Source organism: Amblyomma mixtum, chromosome 3, assembly GCF_055824585.1.
Source record: "Amblyomma mixtum isolate Tamu chromosome 3, ASM5582458v1, whole genome shotgun sequence".
In the NCBI taxonomy this organism is placed as follows: Eukaryota; Metazoa; Arthropoda; class Arachnida; order Ixodida; family Ixodidae; genus Amblyomma; species Amblyomma mixtum.
In genome coordinates, this window is record NC_143014.1 from 424,470,726 (window position 1) to 424,487,578 (window position 16,853).

The window sequence follows — 16,853 nt, forward strand, 5'->3', positions numbered from 1 at the left end:
GTGACAGGTGTTTACGATCAAATATTTTCCGAGTTCAAAGACATTGACAAAACACGAGTGGCAAACGCTTAATTACGTAACGTCTTCTAACAGCTGTGTACTGCTTGGTACCAGAAGACGGGCAGGGAAAGATGCTGCAAAGCAGACACTCTGCACAGGGCAGCCATCGCGCGCCAGTTTGTCACGTTTGTTGTAGAAATTACAGCGGATGTCCAAATATAAGCTCAGAACTCAAAGTTTCGGGGGATGGACAGTTTTATTTGAACGGCGAGGATGCAGCCTGCTGCATGACCGTCCAAACAGCTGAGGCCGGCGGTGGAAGCCTGAGGAAAGGCTGGACGCCAGCTGTGCCTGGGTTCCTCTCTGTCTCAGACGTGATTGCCCGACTAGAAAATACTTTCCGAGGCACCAGGTAGACTTCTGTCTGGAAAAAAAAAGCACGTGTGTTAAGCGACTTCGCCCGAATAAATTCGTACCTTGTGTTCCCCTCGCAACAGCTTTTGTGGTAACAGGGTTGCAAAGCCAGTAACACCTGATCTTAGTGCTTGTGAGAATATATGGGTCGTTTCATCACCATCAAGATCACAGAATATATTGACACACCTGAGCGAAAAAATCACTTCGACACGCCACAGCACTTTAAAAATCACTTCTTTCTTACTATTTAAGGACCAAGTCGACCAGCACTAAGCGCCTACGAACGCTCACCTCCGCTGGAGGCACCCTGCGAAACTAGGGCGAACGAGCCCGCCCTTACCTAGTAGCAAAACGCAAAAACTCTCCTCGCATCTCCGCGCGAACAAGCCTTGCGGGGTGAATGCTGGATGCGGAGAAGTTCATGGAAGGAAGGGTTCCCTCATTTTTTTTACGGCGTGAGCCATTGCACAGAGCCCACATCGAGCAGTCGCGTGGATGATGCCCGTCCAAGGTCACCGATCAAAGCGGCCAGGAGAAAAAGATGAGAACGAATGGAGAGGCGGCGATGGTAGAAATGAGGAAAGTAAGGGGGTAAATTGCACTCTACTGGCGCAAAGCCTACAAATGAAAATGACGCTTGCCGCGCTTGCGCTGGCGAGGCTCGCCGTCGACAAGACCCAGTTGCACTCGCCGCTGAATGAGAAGCCGGTCGGCGGGTTTTTAGGCTGACCGAGTACCGGCCGGTGATGACCTCGCAGCACCAAGGCCAGCGCCGGTGACAGCGTGTATTAAGCGGCAACTCGACGAACACTTCCTCGGCGTACCTGCGGAGCGCCTGCGCGCCCAGCAGCGCGCCGCGACGGACATCGAAAACGGGCATGCGTCTCCATGCTCCTGGTGCTGGCTCGCTCCAACCGCGACTGCCGCGACCGACTGAACAGTCCGCGAGCCGACTGAAAGAACGGCAAGCCGTGAATAACGGATCGTTGGGGATCTCAAAGGCTTCCGAGAAAACTTGAGAGAACCTGAAAGAGCTTCAAGCCATGAAGAAGAGAGTCCCTGAAAGCCACCCTGGTCTCCGATTGTCCCTGTCCTCTGCACGGGCGCGGGAGCGCCCGTGCGCAGGCGCCCATCTGACATGCACAGCTATCTGCGCCCCGCTCCCGCCTGTTCGCGCGTCGGGCATGTGCAGACAGGCTTCATCGTACGCCCGTGCGCGTAGGGGCCGTTGTACGATCGCTTTTGTGCGGATTCGCCAAGCAGGCGGACTGGCGGACCGCCCGACCAGACAATAGACCTCTCCCTGATGTAAACAGTGTGACGTCAAAAAAGGCGTGCCCCGATGGGCAAAATCGTCGACTTTCGGTTCTGAACCGGTTTTTCTGGTGCCGAGCGTTCCCCCACCACCTTCGTTCCCCGATTCGAAACACCTAGCAGCCTTTCTTCTCGGGTGTGAGCACGGTGCGTGGGTGTGAGCCTTCTCGCATGTTTTGCCCATCGGACCGGAAACACGTGCGCTGATGATGTGGCCAGGAGAGGTGTCCCCGTCGCGTCTTCTGCGCAGCCATAGCGCGCTGGCGCGCTGTGCCGGCTGCATTTGGCGAAGACGCCAATCCAGCCGGCATGTGCGAGCATGAAAAAAAGACTGGAATTGTTAGTAATGTGCACACAATACATCACAGCCCGAATTATAGATTTTAGTAAAGAATTAACTATGTTGCGCCAAAACACTGAACAGAAATAAAAAGAACAGATTCCATATCGCAGCACAGTGTATGCCAATGCATGTGCTATTGTCTTCCTTATGTAAATTGGGCATACTGCTTTAATAGAATATAGCAGGCAGGCTATTTTGTGCAGCCTTTCACAAACATTAGCCAAATGAGTGTTCCAGGACATGTTAGAATCGAAATGGACAACGAGATAATTGACACTTGAGAGGTATGGAATAGGAGAGCAAGAGCAATTGTTACATGCATTACTGGGCCTATCTGTGTCAGACTTTCCTTGGTGCTTCTCTCTTACTGTCTCTTCAGCTAAGCAAGACATCGACTTCATAACATGGCTCAGTGAGAATGCTGCAAAGGCATACTTATGCATGTGACTTTTATATATTCAAGATAGTATTAGCAGGACTGCTGGTTCATCTTAAGCACAAAACCCGTCAACTTCAAGTTGCAGTATAGAGATGCCATGAAATGACAAAAGCCATCACTGCTTTTCTGTTTTTCGTTGGCATTCTCTGGCCTAACTTCATATTGGTCTTTTCCAAATTTCTGTTGCCTGTCAATGCCTCAGTTTATTTTTCTTTGAAAGCACCCTGGCAGTGATATGGGTGTATTTAGCAGAACATGTTGATAGTCAGCAACTAAAAGCACTCTAAAATTCAGCATATGTTAAGTGGTATGAACATCTATCAACAGTTAGCAATGCTCACTTTTGCTTGCTACCTTGGGAACTGGTCATCGTTACATTCAGCCATTCTACATTTTACTGATCAGTGAAAATAACTTTAGACATTGCTTTAACGCTGTATCAGAGAGAACATATGCACATATACCTGTCACATACTTAAACAGCTTATTTGTAATTTCATTTTATTGCACGACATCATAGCTCCCTTACTGGAGATATTGCAACTTGAAGTTGGCGGGTTTTGTGCTTAAGATGAACCAGCAGTCCTGCTAACACTATCCTGAATATATAAAAGTCACATGCAAAAGTATGCATTTGCAGCATTCTCACCGAGCCATGTTATGAAGTCGATGACTTGCTTAGCTGAAGAGACAGTAAGAGAGAAGCACCAAGGAAAGTCTCACATAGATAGGCACAGTAATGCATGCTTAGCTATTCAGTGCATGAGTTTAGCTGGCTACACCTAGCTTGTGCAGTATGCAAGTTAGCCTAAATGCAACTGTATACCGTCCGACAAACTATTGTGTAAATCTCCCTCGATATTACTTGAAATAGATTGTGAGGAAAGTTCTTATGCATAAGATAGCATTGTGTTGGTTTGCTGAGCTGAGCAAGTGGCTAAGCACTTCATTAGAACTTATTTTAATGTTTATTATACCTAAACAGTACTAAATGACAATACTTGAGTGGTGAGCTAACATGATCCACCATGTAGGAACTTGATGAGTTTGTAATTTACTAATAAGAACTAATTAACCATTAGCATCCAAGTACAGCCATACCACTACAAAGGAAAGCTTTGTAGGTTTTCTTTGTAGCCTTATGGCTTCACTTGAGTTGATGCGAATGAGTAATTACTCCCTTATCACAAATTTTCGCCTTGGGAGATTTACCTAATTCTCTGGATGAACATCATTTTGCATGAATTGCTAGAGTGACCAGCTCAAAGCACAAGAGGATAGTTAGCCCTGTGAGTTGGAAGGCCATTCCAGCCTTTTGTGGCAAAAACAACAATGAATCTTGAAATGCAGTAGCATGAGCTAACTGAGACACAGCACTGCCTGTGCAACTAGTGCAGAAGGAACCATGAGTCAGAACAGATTAGTTGGTTATGTGACGATAAACAGTTAAAAAAATCAGCAGTTTCTGCACGACATGCAGAAATTTGAAGATTCACCTTTAGTGCTGTTACACTGGAGCTTCAAAAATAGACTGAGAGAATAAAACAAGTGGCTCAGGTCTGAACTCACTCCAGAATTTTAGTTAAGTTAGATTTGTGGCATGCACCATTAGAATACCCAAGCTAATGCCACACAGGGGATTTGAACACAAGCAACTTGGAAGACAATGATACTAAGGACACGTCGGGGTGTAAATATCGTAGGTTGTAGGCGGGTGTATGAGGATTATTAGGTGAGTATTTGAACCAGTATACAGTGAATATACCTTTATTGGAAGGCCTTATAAGTCGGCAAAATCTAATGCTGAAAATAAAAAAAAAATATTAGTGAAATCTTAGTAACATTAGCAAACAGGCCAATCCAGAGAATGTAAAATGTTGTTTGAAGAACTGAAATGCTCGTGTTGATTGCAAGGTGGCAGACCCCATAAAGCTGTCAGTGAAGGCATATGACAAAACACTGAAGGGAAGATAATAATGCAAGTAATAAAAAGCTGAGGCCCAAGAGAGTGCCATGGGGACGTCCGAGATTGCAGGAAAAGGCAGGATGCATGAGAACTGGCAAGGGAAATCTGCTGACGGCTGGCTGTTTAAGCTTGGATCCAGTTTAGAGTTATTCGATGCAAGTTAAAGAATGAGAAAACCAGCCTTACATAAATAAAGGACTCACATGCTTTTTCAAAGGAAAAGAAAAAAGCATCATAGGGAGATGTTGCCGTCAAGGTGCATGTCGTGAAGAACAAGAGACAGATGGCTATTGCAGAAATGTTTTCAAAAAGCTTGCCGATTTGTATCAAAAAATTTAATGGGCAAAACAATCTAGCAGGGGCAATAGTATGAAATGTATTTTGTGATTTGCAGTTTTGTGATTTGCCAATGCCCCAAAAATGGGCCTTAGGTGCTGGGTGATGAAGGGTAAGAAACACAGAGGGGCCAGGCTATGATGAGGCAGGAAGCTATCTGCACAGCATGCACTAGATACGCCTACACAACCTGCTTCCTCTCACATTGTTGCTTAATGTAAATTTCACAGAACTTAATCATAGGGTACACTGGGGTGAACCAGTGGCAAGTTGGCATGTCGAAACTGTGCTAAGGGACGACGACAGAGCAAGAATTGCTACCCTGTGCAGTGGTGTTGTTCCCATTATCTTTGTTCCTAGCCTAGCTTTACCAGCTCTACAGAGCTCATTTTGCAGTCTGCAAGTAACCATGTCTGTAGCAAGCAGTCACAGGCAAATGAACGTAGCAGATAGACATATGCAAATGCATTGCAAATGCATGTAGACGGATAGACATATGCAAATGCATGTTGTCTTGTGAAACAAATTGTTGTGGCTGGCCCAGGAAGTGCTGCTGAACAACTGCTTAACACCAATAAAGCCAATTTTGAGAGCAGGTCTGCAACAATAGCATTGCGAACACATCCAGTTTCGTACCACTGATCTCCGGATCTAAAAGGACCGTGGGCAAAATCAACAACAAACACTATCATTGCCCATGAGGTTTTTCAAGACCACTGCATTTTTCTGATTGCAGCGGAAACCAACATCCCACTTAAACTGAACACTGCCAAGCATTTGTCAATATTGACTTAACACTGCTAAGCAAAAAGAGAAAAAGCAATGGCAAAGGTTTTCTCAATATTTTTTCTTTCTTTTCATCAAGATTCGTTATGCCCAACTTGCTCTGTGAACAGTTTTGATTGCATAAGCTGCTGCCACACTTTTTTTTCTGCGCTACATCAATTGAAATTTTCATGAAAAACAGACTGACGAGTTGGCACATATTAGAGATTTGTACACTGTCAACCAGCCGTGATTTAAAAGTGGTAGTGATTCTTGTTTGTAATCGTGTAATACCATGTTGTTACAACCTAAATCGAAATGGCTAGAGGAAGTGTTCAGTCACCCATTCATCATGCCGATATATTTATTGTAGGCAAATGTGCGCACAGCCGGCAGGAAATAAAAAGAAATGATGCTCCCGAAGATACATTTGCACTGTACCGATGTTTTCACACAGGTTACACAGTTCCTCCGGCGAGTCGTAACCCGAGCACCCATCATCACAAAATGTACTGAATGGAGCTCCAAGGCGCAGAAGGATGACGACATCGCTGTTGTCGCCACAGAAAACAGTCCGACCGCCGTGCAGCCAAGCTCGCGTCACGTCGCACACATGGCAATTCTCAAGCACAGTGACAACATGAATCGCGATCAAAATGGTAATGAATGCGTAGCCAGCAACAACGTCATGTGCACGCTTTGGTCGCGATCACTACAACCATCGCAACGAATGCGACTAGCTGCACAGCGCCACGTTCATTTCAGCATTCGGAAAGCAGGCGTGCGTAGTAAGCTCTCGCAGGTGCACATTTCACTGCCTTGACGTAAAAGCACTCGCTCCGATCGCAATCACTTTCACTACGCGGACACTAGTCATTGTGCTTGGCAGCTCATGCAAGTACAGTTCACTGTGAGCAGCTGTTACTTGCCGCTGTGCGTGATGATCCTTGCAGGAATTAGGAACGCTTCTAACAACCACAAACAGCTCCAAATAAACACTTCGTGACACCGCCAGAGCGTAGGTGTTGCGTCAGCATAAAGAGGCGCTCTGTCAACTCCATCAGCGTCGATGATTACAAAATTCAACTCCGGAAACTGTCGCTCGCCGCTGCTGCACGCGGAGAAGTTCACAGTTGCTCTGAACCCTTGTAATATCAACATGATTGTGGCCAATATAATATGCTTCGCGGTATAGCTGCCGCCACTACAGCCATGACCTATGCCTCGATCCCCAGTTCAGTCGACGGACGGCCATCTTGCCCCGGCAGAGTTCCCGTAAAAAGCAGCCAATCGCTACAATCCAGTCGCCAGGCAGATCCACTCGTCCGCCCAAAAGTTGAAGTTGACCAACTTTCCATCCGCCCGCCGGATGGGGCGGATGCCTATTGTCTGGTCGGGCGGTCCGCCAGTCCACCTGTCTGGCGGATCCGCCCATAAGCGACCGTACCGTACAACGGCACTTAGCCGAACCTTCAACTTCCGGAACTGCTGTCTTGGACGAGGTTCGTGCTAGGTGGGCAGCGCTTGAGCGGGAGCATGGGAAGCTTCAGCACGAAGGAAGCACCGCCGCCCTGCCACTGGCTCACGCCGATTATTCAATTTGGCCGTTTTATAGTTCTGCTTACTTTAAGCCTCCTGCTTGCGTCGATAGAGCCCCGTGGACGCTCCGAGAGTATTCTTGCACGGATTTGGCAAAAGTCGCTGCCACTGCAACAGTCCGTCCTAACCGAAGGACACGCGAAGTTAAAGACTCTTACATTCATTTCACACCGAGTGTATAGCCAACCAACCAGGTGTTCTCACATTCTTCATCTGTACCGACTGCACCTTAATGAGTCTACTGTATGTTCGCAAGTCAACTTTTAAAAAATTATATCCGAAGTTACTGCAATGTTTAAGCAGGGCAGCGCAGGTAGAAGTTTCTGAAATGAGCTAACATTAGAGATATAGCAGCCTGCTATAAAGTAGATGAGAACAAAATTATTAGTTTGAAGGCGAAAATAAAGAGCCTGCTCCCAGCATTGCATCCCTTAAAGGGATACTACATTAAATTGCGACTTTCTGTCAAATCGCCGAAAATGTATTTAGAAGGAGCGATTGGCTAGAGTTGCAGTCTTTATTACAAGTATTTTTGCGCGGATGGTGTTATTTTGCAGGTTTTGTGCGCACGCGCCAGTTGCCGCTCGTCCAGGCGGGAGGAGTGTGTGACGTCACACGTCTCGCGGCGGCCTCCTCCGGTCGCACCGTGCTGCCACCGGTTCAGGTGCGGCACCTGGACGCTCAGAATTGGCGGCACGGAAACGTGAAACACAGCGAAAGTTACAGCCTAGAAAGTGGCAGTGAGAGTACATTTATATCATTCAGACATCGAAATGACCATGGACTAAAGGCATGGCTATGACCCCGCAGCCTCACAGAGCAGCGACGAGTAAGATGAGCCTGGAGGATGACATATATAGCCCAGGAGTGCGCCCCGCAGTGGTAGATGTGGGTATTATAATCCAGTTTGATATTACCCAGACAAGTTTTCCTGAATTAGTTATTAAAATATTTTGTTTGATGAAGGTAAATCAAGGCATCACCTTCATTAATTGCTTCAGCCACACAAAATGACCAGCCGCACCACTGGGAGGGGGCGGGAAGAAGTGGGGAGGGGTAGAGATTTGAAATAGGACTTATACAACAAGTAAGCAGTGCGAACAGGGGGGTGAGTGCTCGACATATAAAAACAGCCAACTTAATTGCATTGCACAGTGATAAAGTATGCAGCACGCAGTTTTTGTAACTCGAGCATTGTTACTACGCTGCCAGACTTGCGTGCGCAACTCCCACGAGGGGGATCTGGCATGCGATTCTCGTGGCATTGTCCTGTTGTTAAATTGCCAACATTGTTACTCTCTGATGGTTTTGGGTTACCAATATCCCTCAAGAGAAAAGTATACAACAGCTGTCTCTTACTGGTGCTCACCTATGGAGCAGAAATGTGGAGGCTAACAAAGAAGGCTCAGCTTAAGTTTAGGACAATGCAGTGAGCTATGGAAAGACAAATGATAAGTGTAATGTTAAGAGATAGGATGCAGGCGAAGTGGGTGAGGGAATAAATGCAGGTTAATGACATCCTAGTCAAAATCAAGGGGAAAAAATGGGCTTGGACAGGACGTGTAATGCAAAGGCAAGATAACCGGTGGTCCTTAATGGTAACGGAGTGGATTCCAAGAGAAGGCAAACGTAGCAGGGGGCGGTAGAAAGTTAGGTGTGCGGATGAGATTAAGAAGTTTGCGGGGATACGGTGGCCACAACTGGCAAAGGACATGGTTAATTGGAGAGACGTGGGAGAGGTCATTGCCCTGCAGAGGGCGTAGTCAGGCTGATAATGATGATTTCATTTCATTTTATTACTCTCAAGGCCGGTCAGGCATTACAGAGGAGTGGGGAGAAAAATAAAAAGAAACAAACAAATAAACAGTTGCAATTGATAAGCATTAACAGTATCCTTTAATTTCTCAGAATCCTTGATGACGACAACGTGGAGGGCAGGTGATTCCAGTCCGAGGCAGTTTTCAGGACGAAGGAATTAAAATATGGGACAGTCCTGCGCTGTGGAATGTGCACCTTTAGGTGGTGATCTCTGCAGGATGATATGTCCACCAGAGGAATAAACAGGGACTGCTTTAGGTTTTCGTTGCCGTAATATATTTTATGAAATGTGCAGAGGCGTGAAATGTGGCGCCGTATGGCAAGATCCGGAAGATTAAGCATTCTTTTCATTTCTGAAGCACTGGCATGGTGGGAATAATTAGACAATATGAATCTTGCAGAGCGATTTTGGATGGATTCAAGCAACACAATGAGAGAGTTAGTGTATAGGTCCCATACTGGAGCAGCGCACTCAATTTTTGAACGGATGAGTGTTTTGTAGAGCAGTAGTTTCACAGGGATAGGGGCAAGGGAAAAGTTGCAACGGATGAAGCCGAGCACGCGGTTGGCATTGTTAGTAATATAGTATTCAATATGAGCCTTCCAGGACAGATCATCTGTTATTTCAACACCAAGATACTTATACTTGTTAACTTGGGTAAGTGGGGCGTCATCGAAGGAGTATGAGCACGGAATGTTGTGACTAGTCGTGCGCGTAATTCTCATTAATTTACATTAGTTAACGTTTAGTTTCATAAGCCAGGTATTACACCAAGTTCCAATTATGTTGAGATCATTTTGAACAGTGCATGCATCATCTGGGTTAGAAACTTCTCTGTATAAAACAGTCATCAGAGAAAAATCTTATTTTTGAAGTAACTGAGGAAGGAAGATCATTAATATAGATAACGTAAAGAAGAGGTCCTAGAACTGATCCTTGCAGAACGCAAGAAGTTATGGGGGAAATGGGGGAGTCATGATCGTTAGCATTTACATACTGACTTCGATTACTAAAAAACACTCAATCCAATTTAAAATACCATTATCAATACTTAATTTTTTTAACTTATAAAGCAACAGTTGGTGTGACACGGTGTCAAAAGCCTTTGCAAAGAAAATATATATACAGTCAATGAGAGCAAAGTGGTCCAGTGCAAAAATCAAGTCATTAGTGAATGCAATTAACTGAGTTTCACAGGAATGATGCTTAAAAACCATGCTGTGAATCTGTAAAAAACGAATTAGATCCCAGATAATCAGCAAGGTGCGAATAGATATGTTCAAGGAGCTTGCATGGAATAGACGTTAAGGAAATGGGTCTGTAGTTATTAGGATTATGAACATCACCAGACCTGTGGACCGGAACCACCTTGGCAATCCTCTAGTCGTCAGGCAGTGATGCGCTGCGGATGGACTGCGTAAAAATTTCGGACAACACCATGTATGAATATAAAAATGTACTCTTCAAGAACTTATAACTAATACTGTTGACTTCTGCAGCTGAAGCAAGCTTTCCTTTCTGAATAAGCCTGGCAAAACCTTCATCACTGATAGTTATAGGCTCCATGTTTGGTTTGGTTTATGGGGTTTAACGTCCCAAAGCGACTTAGGCTATGAGAGACGCCGTAGTGAAGGGCTCCGGAAATTTCGACCACCTGGGGTTCTTTAACCTGCACTGACATCGCACAGTACATGAGCCTCTAGAATTTCTCCTCCAAAGTAATTCTAGCCGCCACGGCCAGGATCAAACCCACGTCTTTTGGGTCATCAGCCGAGCACCATAACCACTGAGCCACCACGGCGGCTTATAGGCTCCATATGAACCATAACATGACATAGAGTAGCACAAAACTAGGACGACGGACAAAAGGGAAGAGAACACAAACCCACAACACAGGCGCTACATTGTAGGTTTGTGTTCTCTCCCCTTTTGTCAGTCGTCCTGGTTTTGCGCTACTCTTATGTTATGGATCATTACCGACTTGCCAAAATCTCCACCCTGGTGAACCATGTGAACCAATTCTGAAACCGCAATATCAGGTAAAGTGGAAACCATGGAATTAGTAAAGGATGAGAAAAATGTATTCTTCAAAGCAATGCAGCACTTGTGAGGTGGAACCGAGATATTATTTATGGAGCGAAGTCGCATCTCTTTTGTTTTGTGCATATCAATGACGTTCCAAAATTTTTGTGGGTTGGAAACGAGCAAACGAGGCAGTATGTCACGATAAAAAACATGCTTAGCGCTCTGCAGCGCCTGCTTGTACTCTGACGTGACAGCACGATAAAGGTGCCATTTATCAGCAATTTTTTAATTTTTCAGCTGCCGGAAAATGCGCTTTTTCTTATTTAGGAGACGCTTTAGCGATACGCTGAACCAGGGTGCTTGTTTGGAGCAGGAAACGCGACGAATGAGAATAAATTCTTTTACGAGATCATTCACCTTCGTTTTAAATATCTGCAAGTTTTCTTGAGTGGAACGACTCCAGAACTGCGCGAAGAAGGTGTCGGAAAAGCGCTCGAGCTCTGCATTAATAGCTTGAGAGTCTGCCTTGCTGTAGTTCCTAAGTAGCTTGTATCTTTTTGGAGAGCGAGCCGAGCGTGAAGGCATAGTTAGGTGGATTGCACTATCGTCACTTAAGCCCGGAAGAAAGCTGATTGAAGATATAGTTTCAGGAGAGGTGGTTAGCACAAGATCAAGTATGTTGGCAGATGTCTGAGTAACACGGGTTGGTTCTTTAAAGATTCAAGGTTGAACGTAGAACACAATTCAATGAATGCAGGACATTTTCAGAGAGGACGTAAGAAATGAAAAGAGGGGCTGTTCCATGAAATTGCGGGAAGGTTGAAATCGCCAAAAATATAAAGAGGAGACCTCGGAAACATAGAAAGGACCGAATGATCGGTGTCATGTAGGTCATCGCAGAAGCAAGGCTGTGAGCTGGGTGGTCGATAGCATACGCAGAATAAAACGTCCTTGTGGTTCAAATGCAAGCAAGTGCAGAAAAATTCCAGTGAAGAATTGACGGGAACTCTATAGGAAGCAATTTGATCTGATACAGCAATCAAAACACCACCACCAACTAGCTCGCAGCAATCAAATCTACAAATGTTATAATTTTTTTCACAAGAGAACAGTTCCCGAGAATCAACTTTTGCAGACAGCCACGTTTCGGTCAGGACAATCACACTGGCAAGCAACGTGTCGGCTAGAGCTAACAATGAGTCTGGTTTATTTAAAATTCTGTGAATGTTAGTGAAAGGCATCGAATAATCTGGATTCGGTAATGCTTGAACGGCTGCATTTTCTTATGGTGAACCTGAGGAAGAAGTTGATGCAGGCATGTCTGATGCAGGTGGAGGTGATGCAGGCGGGGCTGTTGCATCATTTTCAGAGTCCCACCGTTAGGCGCTTCAACTTCGCATACGGCATCTGTGTCGCCAATATACGTAGATTTTTTGTTTATGTACAGCCTGTTGTAACGCAGGTTGTATTTATGGCCACTCGCTCTACCATAGTCCATGAATTGTTTCCACGAGAGCCTAGTTGCTCTGCAAAAGTCCTCCTGTATAGACAAGCCTGTATTCTTCAGTTTTGTTCTCTGAGGCCGAATGCCATCTTTAACTTTGAATGACGCGAACTTCACGACGATCGGTCGGGATTTCTTTTGAACGAAAGCTCCAAGGCAATACGCCCTTGCAATGCCTTCATCGGTTATTTCCAGGAAAAATGAGCTCAGAAGGTGCCTCCGTATCTTCTGCTCAGATTCCGCCCATGTTTCATCTGCTGCATCATCGACACCGTAAAATATAAGATTATCTCTTCGAGACTGATCTTCAAATTCACCAAGGCGCATCCGCAGAAGATAGCTTTCATCATGAACTGCTTTAGTTACAAAGTGTTTCACGTCAGCCCCATCCATCAGAAGAGCTGTAGAATCGCTTGCCTTTGCTTCGAGAGCTGCCAGTCGATGTAATGCATCTGACACCGTATCTTCAAGCTGCTTTTGACTGGCCTCTAGCTGTTCCTCACTGGCCTCAAGCTGTTTCTGACTGGCCTTTACCTCGCTCAGAGATGCCATTACTTCCCCAAGATGTGATTCCATAATATTTTGAGGTCATTAATTGCAACTAATATATCCTCATTACACAGGCCTTGCTTGTTGGGACCAGCGTTCAACTCTACATCCCCTGACAACAAAAGCAACTCACTACACGAATACAATCGGCAATAGTGCATCCCAAAGTGTGTGGGCATGGGACAAGCAGTAAACAGCGATTACTAGTACGCTTAGAATATAGTGAAAGTGGGCAACTGACCTGCGTAAGCAAGTAGAAGGGCTTTAGCACCATCATCGCTGCTGTCCCACGCCCACTGACGAGTGGATGCATGAGTCGACTATTTATACACGGCACGCTGGTTGATGATGGTGGCAGTGCATCTTCCTTGTCGTAGTGCAGTGGCAGCGCGCTTTCGTGGTCCAACGGCGTGAAGTTCAAAGTGGCAGGAAAATGTCCGGCTGAGAAGAGTCCGTGGGAACGGGCAGCATTTGGCAGCAAGGGTAGTCCTCCAGGCAAATCCAGGCAAAAAGCAGGGAAGTTGTAGTCGATCCCGAGCAACTGCATAAGCAAGTAGAAAGGCTTTAGCACCATCATCATTGATGATGAGGGTGAAGTTGGATGAGGACAAAGGCAACAAACGCCTGTCCTTTCCTTTTCTGTGCAAAGTGAAGTCGCATCTTTGTTTTTGGCGTTTTTTCTAAGTACTGAACAGGCTAAGCGCATGCCACACTGGCGCCAAAGAAACCCGGCGAGCTGCACCGTCAAGCTAGACCAAACAGAGTGCATCATAGCAGGAGGTTTTAAATTCCGAAAACATTGGGAACGGAAGTATTTTGATGCACCCTAGCGAGTTCCTGCATTGTGGCTGAACACTTTTTGGAAAACGTTTCTTAAACTATGCTAGTCCCGGCTTCAAACTGTACTTGTCGATGGTAAAGAACCTGGCGAATGCAAATATGATGAACTCAGAAAATCGATATTTTCATGAAAACGCTCCTCTAAACCACCATGACCCATTTAAACCAGTTACACACACAAAAGCAGTGTGTATCTACTTATCACACTGACAGCAAAATGCAAACTTGGTAAAATGCATTCTGTAGAAAAGCACCTATTTTGCAGATTCAGGAGCAACAGTTCGGAACACCCTCCATAAAGGTAAACAGCAGCACGAAATGACTTAAAAAAGAAAAGCAACAAACCATTCAGCACAACTCATCAATATTGTTACAGCTTTCCACAATGACAGCTATGTCCATACATATTTCACAAAAATTCTACCTAATAAAGCAAAAAGTTCATAAGTAAAGAAATGCATTCAAAAGTTAAGAAATGCCCACGGCCCAATCTCGTGTCTGCCCAAAGTCACCAACAGGCATTCTGCAACATGTGCATTGATATGAGGAAACATGGGTTGCAGAATGTTCAAGGAAGGAAGTGTTTCTGTATTAATGCTCAACGTGATTCCAATGAGTCCGGCAAAAAAAAATCTGCGCGTAAGAGAAAGGTCCCATTACCACAGCGATGGAAGAAAACAAAAAGATATCGTAGTTGCACGTATCCAAACATGACCACGAATATGACGGGAAGGAGAACTTGACATTTAAAAAAAAAGAATGATGATTCTAAAGCCAACACAGTTTCCAAGCCATGCAAGTCCAAACAATGCACAGAAGGCTGAGCAAAAATAGAAACACAGATGGTGCACAAGAATAGCAAAGCATCAGATACGTTGCCTTCATTGGAAACACACCAGAAATGTGTGACATTATCAACCGCAGCAGGGCATCAGACTATCAACACGTGCCAATGCCGCCGTGTGTTTCAAGCAGCTCAATCCCAGTGCCCATTTTCTTTTTTGTTTCCACTACTTAAGCTTCTTCTAGTACCTTCTCCTTCTCAATGGCCTGTGCCGCCTTCTTTATTCCTTCATCGCCGCCCTCTCCAGTGCCCATTTACGGCCTGAAGTCATGAAAATGTTGCCTTCTCCTACTAGGAGATGGCAAGTCTAGTGGTGAAGGTCACTGTACAATCGTGAGAAACAGCAAGTAAAAAATCCTGTTACATTCGTAACTTGGTTTCAAATATAACATGACAGGCTTTCTAAGACTGATGAATAGAGGGAAATAAAAACCTTGCGTTATATTCGTGTAACTAGTCTATAACCCTCACACCCTTACCCCCTCTAAAAGCCTCACACAAATTCATAACAGCTAGAGAAAAGCCAATGTGGATGTGATCTCCACTGACACTCAGCCTTGCATTCTTTGTGTTTCCAGTCTCATTCTACACACTGGTTGCTGAGAAGTCAGGGTTATAAGGGTGTCTTCTAAGCTTTCATTGACAACTGAGTGTACCCATTAACTTGCCTTTATCACAGTTCTCATTTAACTGGGATGTGTGCCACCTCATCCGTAGCATCGTTCGTACTAGTTTTCCTGGTGCTGCAGCAGCTTATGGACATATGTGATCATATACATTGCAAAGTTGTCCACATCCATGAGTGCAGAAGTTTTATGGGACAGCATAACGAGCTCATCGGTTTGGTTAGCAGCATCTCCTGTAACACCCAGGTCGATGCCAATTAAGAGGTCTCATGATCACACATGGTCGGTGGATATTGTGAGGTGTATGACTAATCATGACGTGATGCATGCTCTTGAGAAGAAGGCTCGGACACGAACGAGAAAATAAGCTTCACTTTCTCATGTTATGTGCCAGCACATATTAGGGAACGTCAACAAACTAGAAGCGACGACACATCATGATGCCATGAAACTGGAAGTAGCGACAGGAAAGTGTCAAACATCTTGACGGGCTCTTTGTGTCATCGCAAGCCATGCTAGCCATTGTCTAAGCGCCCGCTCATTTTTCTTTTTTGTCATAGAACCACTTGTCCCCTTTTTACATTTAAATGAGGCAAAGAAAAAATCTCTGAATACGCTGGCCTCCTGCCCCTCCACATCTAAAACCTTCCCATAGATGGCAACAGATCTGCCTGCCTTGTGTACCCACACAGGAGCCTATGTACTCATGTGAAGTCTAATAATTACTGGTGCATTAGTGCGCACATGGACAACACAAGCAGCGGAAGAGATCGCCATAGCTCTAGCCCTGACTGAAGCCAATCGGCAGGGACTGAGTTACTGGATAGCGACGGATTCTCAGGCTGCAGCAAGGGCATACAGAGATGGAAGGATCGGCCGAAAAGCCGCGAGTATCCTCTTCGAACAAAAACAACACAGACATGGATCAAACAACACAAGCATTCAACACACCATCATTTGGGTCCCTGACACTGGGGTTGAGGGAAATCTCATGGCAGACACCGTTGTCCGAGGGTTCACGAACCGGAGGGCGGGTTTGCCGGTCGAACCCTTCAGCACGCCAGAATCTTACGGGGAGGCAATGAAGGCGTTGTTGGGAGCGCGCAAGAAGTACTCGGCTCCGGCGGATATCCTCGAGAGAGAGCAGGCCACCACGCTCGGACGACTACAAACAGACACCTACCCAAGCAGAGCCATGTATCACAAAATGTGGCCGAACAGATACACGAAAGAGTGCGTGTGGTGTGGGGGCTACGCCACAACGTACCATGCCACCTGGGGCTGCGAAAAAAGCCCTTTACTACCAAAGGTAAATAGCCCTAGTCTAGAGCAGTGGGAGGCCCTCCTGGCTGACTCCGACCCGAGCACACAGCTTATGCTGGTGACGAGGGCCAAGGCAGCGGCGGAGGCCAACAGGATCCTGGACAAGGGAAGACCGACCACTGAAGCTCCACATCTATCTATCCC

At 45.7% G+C, this 16,853-nt stretch overlaps 1 pseudogene across 1 annotated transcript in view; it reads right to left on the reverse strand.

The window, feature by feature from the left end:
* LOC149357929 (uncharacterized) overlaps positions 1 to 16,853 on the reverse strand; it is a 44,240-nt pseudogene continuing 27,387 nt past the window's right edge. The window contains exon 3 of the transcript XR_016291905.1: positions 1 to 424. The product of XR_016291905.1 is annotated as an uncharacterized LOC149357929 (transcript). The remainder of the gene's footprint in view (positions 425 to 16,853) is intronic.